The sequence below is a fragment of the Alosa alosa genome, chromosome 4, assembly GCF_017589495.1.
Source record: "Alosa alosa isolate M-15738 ecotype Scorff River chromosome 4, AALO_Geno_1.1, whole genome shotgun sequence".
In the NCBI taxonomy this organism is placed as follows: Eukaryota; Metazoa; Chordata; class Actinopteri; order Clupeiformes; family Clupeidae; genus Alosa; species Alosa alosa.
In genome coordinates, this window is record NC_063192.1 from 35006861 (window position 1) to 35016860 (window position 10000).

Below are 10000 nucleotides of genomic sequence, written 5' to 3' on the forward strand. Positions count from 1 at the left end.
TTGTGCACTAAGATCTCATAGTGTCTTGTGTCTCCTTAATCGATTCCGAACCCCTCCTCTGGATCCGCGTTTCTTCTTATTTGGTTTCTTAATCCTTGATGTTAACAGTCCCAGCGGTAATATAAGTCCAGTGTTCAGATTACTTGCGTTAGGGCGACAAGTGAGAAGAAATTCACGGGAATAACTAATGCGGGGCTGGGCAACCCCATTGTTAGTAGGCCCATTGTCGCCGTTTGCCTCGGATATCGTTGACAGGAGAGTTACCAGAGCGATATAAACAGCGGAAAAGTTCATGGTCCTTGATATATGATGTGCATACGTTGAAACAACTTCAAAACTACTTCAAACATACATTAGGACGAACTAAAAACAATAAAAGCGACAGAGACGAAGGGACAGGTGAGACACAGGGTCAGCAGCAGAGCCGCGCCCCTTATCAGAAGAAAGAGGAGAAAAGATAATACAAAGAGCTTTACTCCACCATAGAGTTTGCCCAGTGGGATAGGGGCCGAGAACAGACTATTTCAAATTTGAAGAGTTAAGGGCCATGATTGCCTTCGGATAGAAGCTATTTTTTAAACGGTTTGTCCTGGTTCTCATTGTTCTGTATCTCCTGCCTGATGGCAAGAGCTGAAAGTGACAGTGACCTGGGTGTGAAGGGTCCTTTGAAATGTCTATTGCCTTCTTACGGCATCTGGAGGCGTAGATCTCTTCCAGCGTGGAGAGGGGGCAGCATATGGTCTTCTCTGCTGCCCTGATGACCCTGTGAAGCACCTTCCTCTCTGAGGATGTGCAGCTACCGCACCAAACACACAGTCCATACGTGAGCACACTCTCCATGGAGCAGTGGTAGAAGGCGAGAAGCAGATTCTGGGGTAGACCGCTCTTCCTGAGAGTTCTCAGGAAGTACAGTCTCTGCTGCTCCTTCTTCAGTAGCTCCTTGGTGTTGGTGCTCCATGTCAGGTCGTTCTCCAGCTCAATGCCCAGAAACCTGAACACCGGAACCCTCTCCACACAGGTCCCGCCAATGAAGAGTGGTTGAATGTCAGACTTATTCTTTCTAAAGTCAATGACCAGCTCCTTTGTTTTTGTGGTGTTGAGGAGCAGGTTGTTGACTGAGCACCACTCTGCCAGCTGCTCCACCTCGTCCCTGTATGCTAGCTCACCCACCTCAGCTGAGATGAGTCCAACTACCGTTGTGTCATCTGCAAACTTTACAATCTTGTTGCTGATGTGGGTGGGGGCACAGTCATACGTATAGAGAGTGTAGAGGAGCGGGCTAAGCACACAGCCCTGTGGCGAGCCGATGCTGAGGCTGAGAGCAGTGGAGATGTTGGAACCCAACCTGACCCTCTGAGAGCGGCCTGTTAAAAAGTCCAATATCCAACTGCAGGTGGGTGATGGGAGCCCAAGGTCCGCCAGCTTAGACACCAGACGTTGTGGAAGGATGTTGTTGAACACTGAGCTGAAGTCCACAAAGAGCATTCTTACATAGCTTCCTTGTTGTTCCAGGTGGGTCAGCGCGGCATGAAGTGCTGTGGAAACAGCATCCTCAGTGGATCTCTTTGCTTTGTAAGCAAATTGAAAGGGGTCCAGGTCAGCTGGCAGGCAGGAGATGGTATGACTCCGCACCAGTTTCTCAAAGCACTTCATGATGACTGGTGTAAGTGCCACTGGGCGGTAGTCATTTAGGGTGGTAATGCAGGGTGTTTTCGGTAGTGGGACAATAGTGGAGGACTCAAGACGGGGGGGACAGTGGCCTGTGACAGGGACTGGTTGAAAATTCTGTCTTTCAGCACCCGACCAGCCACTCCGTCAGGTCCTGCAGCCTTTCTCGGGTTCACCCCCCTCATCACCCGCCTCACCTCACACTCTTATACCTTGAGTGTGAGGCTGCTGTGACAAAGAGTATAGAAGTAACAAGAGGCGAAAGTCTGTTGCAGTTTTGACAACAATCGCTAGTTGGCGCTGCTGTCGCGCTTTCGGCATTTTGGACTGATCATGCCACTATGGCCGTTGACTTCAATCAGAACATGCCAACGTAAACTAGCAAGATCGGTCACTATATTGTGCTCAATTTCGAACCACTAGTTCACTTTTAAATACTACAGGTCATATGTATAAGAATATCACACCGCTCAAATTAAACGGCAATAATATTATGTAGGGCTACATACAATACATGGGCTACAGATCATGTCCATTCACTGGGCAGATCTACAACAGGTTTGACAGAAAGACTTTACAATGGATTTTTAATCTACAACATGACAGAAAGTTTACTTTCCATCACTGTTCCCTCCGGACTGCAAGTCTACTTGAAAATACAGTAGGCCTATGTTTAAACTGCAAACAAAATAGATGGCATCACTTAGCTCAAGCTACGTTAGCCAGCCTGTCAACTGGAATGACTAGAGAAGCTAACTAACTAGCATACATGGCTATTAGCAAGCGGCAAAACGATAATTCAATCATTTCACGACGAGGGACATACGTTGGATGAAAAGGTAAATAGGCTAATCTTACATAGCCTACCAACTTAATTTCTCTTAGAAATCGATCCATTTACTTAACGGCTACTCAAAGCACCAATTACCACCCCTTTCGTTCGAAAATTCTAAAACAACGATGTTTTTAATACCTCAAAATAACATTTGATAAATGAACCTTGCATTTTTCAGTAGCCATAGGTGTGTAGATTTGACCCAAATATGGTTTGGTTCTTACCGGGGCTTTTACTGCCTGAAATATCCTGAAATATTTTGTTTACCACGCTCAGAGTTTAGTGCTGGGCTGGTGGGTGCCTATTTTCCATCTGTCAAATCTGTTGGAAGCTAAATTATTATGAATAAATGTATAGCCTTACTCATCATATTTTGCATTTCTCAACATGATTTATGACAGTTGGGGAATTCAGGGTATGAGAAAAGGTTATATATATTTTTTTTTTATACTGTAAGAATCTTTTTAATCTGGACCGATATCATTAAGTTCTATGACAGTTGTGTTGCGTTCAGTCCAAGATGGCGGAGCTGCAGCTCGGTTATGGGTGCGTTTATTGCAATGGGACGTTCTATTGAGTTTCGCCTCTTGTTACCTCTATACTCTTTGGCTGTGAGCAGGCGGCTGTGGTGGGGTTGATGTAGGTGTCACCTCAAAGCGGGCAAAGAAAATGTTAAGCTCCTCTGCCAGAGAAGAGTCCCCCGCGGCGGCCGAGGAGTTGCTGGGTTTGTAGCTGGTGATGTGCTGGACGCTCTGCCACAGCTGTCTGGTGTTGTTACTCCTGATATGGTCCTCTATCTTCCTTCTATATGCTGCCTTGGCCTCGTGAATGCCTCTGTTCAGGTTAGCTCTGGCAGCATTACAGATTACAGATCTGAATTGATTATAGGAGTAGAGAGTTATTTTTTATGTTACATTGGAGATTATTCCAGGAAGTGGGCACCATAACAAAAGGCTGACTTTCCCAACTCAGTGTGTATACGAGGAACCTTGAGCATCAAACAGTAATTTGATCTGGTCTGATAGGGACCAGAATTCCAAACAAGCATGTTTGAAATATAACCTGGTAATTTTCCAACAATACCTTTGAAAATAAACAGATACCAATGATTATGTGTCCTCTCTGTCAAAAATGACCAACCCACTTTCCCATAGAGGACACAATGATGAGTAGATGGCACTGACAGAAGCTTGATTTTGTGCTCAGTAAACCATTTTTTGTTTTGATCTGAACATGTGTTTTGGTTGATTGACCTGATGAATAATCCAAGGTTCCCAGGGCCTTTGGAATAAAAACAGCCCCACAATATCACAATTGGCATGACACCGTCAAAGTCATAGCCTACTAGACCCAACTGAGTGTCAGTAGAATGACGAGAGCAGAGATATTGCTTGATCCATTTTAAACCTAATTGACATTCAATAAGACCCCTCAACTGTAAGACTAAGCTATAGTTGGCTATGGCAAACATTAGCTGGAGTGATTTGATATAGCCAAGGCTGTGGTGCATCTGAAGCAAGCAAGGAGATGACAACACATAATTTGCACTTTAAAACTTCCTTGATATTTTGTGAAATACACAAAATGATATTGATGGCCGGCCTTTCATGATTAGCAGGCCTATACCAGGGCTGCCCACTTGGGGCCTGCGGGCCAAATTTGTCCCGCCATCAATTGCTAGCTTTGTACCCTTGCTTCTGCTACCAGTTCTGCATACTTCTTCCTTTCAAAGGCTTCCTCCATCGCATCTTCAGAAGGAATTCACCGTGTTCCAATTTATTATGCAAATTAGATTTAAGTGTCATAAACATTGAAGTCTGAAGATTGAAATCAATCTCAGACACCTGTGATAATTTGTTTGCCAGGTGAGCCCAATCAAAGGAAAACTACTTAAGAAGGATGTTCCACATTATTAAGCATGCCACAGGTTTCAAGCAATAAAAAAAGGATCTCTCTGCTGCGGAAAAGCGTGAAATTGTGCACTACCTTGGACAAGGTATGAAAACATTGGATACTTCCTGAAAACGTATGCGTGATCATCATACTGTGAAGAAATTTGTCGCTGATTCAGAGCACAGGTGGGTTCGTGCAGACAAAGGCATAATAAGGAAGGTTTCTGCCAGACAAATTCATATGATTAAGAGAGCAGCTGCTAAAATGCCATTGCAAAGCAGCAAACAGGTATTTGAAGCCGCTGGTGCCTCTGGAGTCCCGCGAACCTCAAGGTGTAGGATCCTCAAGAAGTTTGCAAGTGTGCATAAACCTACTATTCCACCACCCCTAAACAATGCTCACAAGCAGAAACAGTTGCAGTGGGCTCAGGAATACATATTTTTCAAATAGTTTGTTTACGGATGAGTGCCGTGCAACCCTAGATGGTCCAGATGGATGGAGTAATGGATGGTTGGTGAACAGTGTTGGGCAAGTTACTTCAAAAGCGTAATGCATTATTTATTACTTGTTACTGTCATCTCAAAGTAATTTGTTACATTACAATATTACTGTCTTTGAATTGTAAGGCATTACACTACGTTTACATTACTTTCACCAAAATAACAGGAAATATGGATTTGGTGTTCTCAATAGATCTTCATGTGTTCAATGCAGCTTATTACACAGCAGGAGGTGATGTGGTATGGCATAATGACAGAGCTAGGCTTAAGGCTAACAAAATAACAATATAATGGTTGCAGTTATGGCTCATGGGACAATGTAGGCCCCAAAGGCCAAAGGTCACTCACAACTTAATATAGTAACATATAGCCATAGTGAAATTGTATGTTGACTTTAAATGGTTCTCATCATTGCTGGTTGCCTTTCCTTCCACTTACAGTGGTGTAGACTTAATGCAAATAGTTTGAGAATAATGACTACGATCTTTGTCTGTAAAAGCAACATTTTAGTTATTCTCACTGCTTGAAATAAGTAAGCCCAACTATGTTAGATCTGTTGCATGAATGGCAGAGATAACTCAAATTCCCTTTCTACAGTCATCTAAACAAGGCAATCAAATTCCAGGACCAGCATAGATGACTTTTTTTTTAATTCTTGGATAATCTTCTCTAGTGCTAATTGATCATTTCTCAATTTTGGATTAAAAAGCAAAGTAACTTCAGTTACTGAGAATTGTACCGGGTAAAATATTACTGAAATTGTATGGGTAATGCCTTACATTACTGCATTACAGCAAAAAGCAATGCATTACTGTAATTACATTACTTTTTTAATGCATTACTCCCAACACTGTTGGTGAATGGCCACCATGTCCCAACAAGGCGGAGACGTCAGCAAGGAGGTGGCGAAGTCATGTTTTGGGCTGGAATCATGGGGAGAGAGCTGGTAGGCCCCTTTAGAGTCCCTGACGTTTTGAAAATGACCTCGGCAAAGTATGTAGTTTCTGACTGACCACTTTCTTCTTTGGTACAAAAAGAAGAACCGTGCCTTCCGTAGCAAAATCATCTTTATGCATGACAATGCACCATCTCATGCTGCAAAGAATACCTCTGGGTCATTGGCTGCTATGGGCATAAAAGGAGAGAAACTCATGGCGTGGCCCCCCATCTTCCCCTGACCTCAACCCTATTGAGAGCCTTTGGAGCGTCATCAAGCAAAAGATCTATGAGGGTGGGAGGCAGTTCACATCCAGTTCACATCCGTTCACACATTTGTGCAAAATGATTTGGAACAGTGCATTTAAAAAAAAAAAAAAAAAAACACACACACACACACACCTGAGCACAAATATGTGACCGAGTCAAGTCGAGTCAAGACAAGTTTATTTACATACGCATTTCATAAGAGAATTCCCCTGGCATCTCAGACAATCACACGCCTCCATGAAAGCACAGAGCCTTGTGGGGCACCCTTTCAGAGGCTTATATCTCTCTTGGATCCACCCCTTGGATTAAGCGAGGTGAATGGTTCGATTCCAGACTATACATTTCAATGATATAGGATGGCCCGCCAGGCTACATGTCACCCTGACTTACCTACAGCCAGTGATCTCTCTCCTGGTTTCCACGATACTTAGTGTAGAGACGTGTAGAGTACTAGAGACATAGGGTGGCTTCACCGCTTGGCCCCCAATAACTGGTGGCTGATATTACAGTGCTGTTACAGTGTTGGGAAATTATTACATCATTAGGTTCTGCAAAAATAAGGTTAACCCAATAATGTATGACCTTCTGTTAATGACATACTTTGTTACATTATCAGTTCAGCGAATATTGCGTTAAGAGGAAATGCACTTTATCACATTATCAGTTCGGAGAATATTGCGTTAATAGGAAATGCACTTTATCAAGTTATCAGGAAGTTATTACATTATCAGGTTCCAGTGCTATGCTGAGTACACATACATGTATCCCTCTACACGCACCCCAGTACCTCACTGATCTCCTCCACCCTTACATTCAATCTTTGATCTCCTCCACCCTCACATCCTTACATTCAATCACTCTGACAAGGATCACCTTGCCACCCCGCACCAGACTCCAGTCTATGGAACAATCTACCCCTCCAGATACGTAAGGGATAATGTATGGAACGCTGGTCATTATCGGGAAAATAAGTCCCAACAGGGCGAACTTGACCCAGACACACCAGCGGAGTCTACTTGTTATATGGCTACTTGCCAAAACGAAAAAATAAACTCCATGATATGTCTCTTTACATTTATTTGTTACCGTTTCGTCGGGGCTCTTGCTGAGAAACAAATAGTTCGCAACACACGCTGAACTTGAATCAAATATTCTTTAGAACAGCTGATCAACCGTCTGCTTTCACTTTTGAACTTTCAACATTCCATGTCATATCTGGAGAAGATATTCATGGGTTTGCCTTAAGTACAAGTACACGTTCAAAAGTGCCTAAAACGCTCAACACAATTGACAGTCACGTCAGAGGAACTCTTTGGTCTCAAAAGGGCAAGAACGACAGTGATGTTTTTGTTCTTTTAACAGGAGGGGGGTGGCAGGGGTGTTTTTGACCTTTTAACAGGAGAGGGGGGGGGTGTTTTTGACCTTTTGACGGGGGGGAGTGGCAGGGATGTTTTTGATCTTTTAACAGGGGGGCGGAGGGGTTGCTTGTTGAGTCACCCGTTAAACATGTCCTGTCCACACGCCAGTTGCCTTATCTGGGGTAGAGGTTCCCTTTGTTTGTTCGTCCCCGAAACTGGACACGCCCCGTAGGCCAGCCGGCCTATGCCCCACCGACATCATCCAATCAGGTTGCACGTCTCGGCACCCCCAGGTCCAAGTGGGTGTGTGTGCTGTGTGCTGTGATGGCACATAAAGGGAGGTTCTGACGTGACGCCTACAGTAACCTTGCCGTAATCGCAACAGAGGCGCGCGCCCGTGCCCTGTATCTCTGGCTGTCACTCACGCAGCCAAGCAGAAATGTACACACATACATGCACACATGCACGTACGCACACACACACAGAAACACTTATATTGAGTATGCTTGTGTATGTAATAGTGTGTGTATAGGTTTTGTATGGTATGCAAGGGCGTAGGTTTGGTCCGAGCTTTGGTGGGGACACTGGACACTACCCACTAACCCCCCCCGCGGAAAAAAAGCCATTCAGCTATTTCACCAGCCACTATAGATATATAATGATTAAAATGTGCTACTGTCCAACTACAATCCATGATTAAAATGTGCTACTGTCCAACTTGATCTAACTATAGCCTACATAATCGGATTTTAATATGTACAGATATGTGTCAGGACCCACAGAGACAGACAAGAAGTCAAGCAGAGTGAGATTTATTTACAGGCATCAGGACATCACAGGCAAAATCCAGGGTTTTCACGAAAACATGGCCTACTGGCAAAAGTTCAGAAGTGTCATACCACACGCTGAGAACACAGGAGATCCAAAAGGCAAACTTAGGAGATTCAGCTTCAATAGCAGTTCAGAACAGATTTCAAGGAACAGAGTGACCTGGAGTTCTGTAGCATCCGATGATGAGGACAGAGTGCTGGGTGAATGGAGATTAAGTAGTCTGTGGTTCAATGAAGTGCAGGTGAAAGTGATCACCAATCAGGAGGGAAGAGAATGAGCAGTGGAGACTGATTGGTTGGGGTGAGTAACTAATAAGCAGGGGAGAGTGAATGGGCAGGTGTGGTTAAGTTGGACTGATTGCTCGTTTGGGAACCTGGCCTGGCTGTGACAATAGGCCTAGGCTATATTTAACATTTAACCTTTATTTTCTATTTGGTCTGTTATGAAATCATTCATTGACCCATTTAAGCACAGCTCAGTTTTAAGAAACTTAAATACATGCATGCTTAGCATTTTGTGAAAAGAAATCATTAAGGCTACATTGACAAACTCTTAAACGTGAGCTGCCGGTAAATTCTCTGATTCTAATAATTACAGATATCTAGACGATGTAAGCACAGCTCAGTTTTAAGAAATGCAAAAAGCCGAAAGACCATGTTGAATTTTGCTTGAATTTTGTTGAATTTATTTCAAAACCGGATTACTCTGGAACAGCTAACTATACACGGGAATGCATTACACCTCTGTGTTCGGTAAGGTCTGCTGTTTATTCTGATATATGGTTTGCCATGTGTTGCGTGAAGAGTGTGTAGGCCTATGATATTCCACAGAGACAAATGGATGTGGAGATTGGCGCAGAGAATAATTATTAAATCTCTTGAAGTTATTTTTCTCGCGAACTGTTGATCACAGAAAATAGTGGCTAGCTCCGTTCAAAAGTTGAGAAAAGGCTCTATCATGTGACACATTGGATGAGTAGCCTACTTCTCGAGGAGTTCAACAGAGAAGAATGGGTGAATTTGGACGCACTTCATATGCCTTGTAGTGAAGTGAAGCTGAAGCGCCATGCTGCGCAGAAGACTGCGGCTCAGTGGTAGTTATGTAGCGTAAGCGTAATTTACCCTTATAGGCTACTGCACATTACAAGATCTGTACGAGATGATCCGCAGCACTGAAGTGAGAAATGATTGAACTCTTTGTGTAGCGCATGTGAGTGTTTTTTTCCCCCATTTCAACCTGAATATTGGCGGGGACATTTCAGTCGTAATTTGACATTGGTGTGGACACGTCCTTCGGTCCCCACGCAAATCTACGCCCCTGATAGTATGTACAATATATGAGTATGCTTGTGTATGTAATAGTGTGTGTGTATAGGTTTTGTATAGTATGTACAGTATATGAGTGTGCTTGTGTATGTAATAGTGTGTGTGTGTGTATAGGTTTTGTATAGTATGTACAGTATATGAGTGTGCTTGTGTATGTAATAGTGTGTGTGTATAGGTTTTATATAGTATGTACAGTATATGAGTGTGCTTGTGTATGTAATAGTGTGTGTGTATAGGTTTTGAATAGTTGGTGCATGTTTTGTTTGGGATTTCTTGGGGGCTTTATGAGTTGTATGTAGTTTATCCTCCTCATGAGTAGAGAGATGAAGAATAAAGATGAAGCAAAGAGAGGTCTCTATGGTGGCCCAGAAGGACACACACACA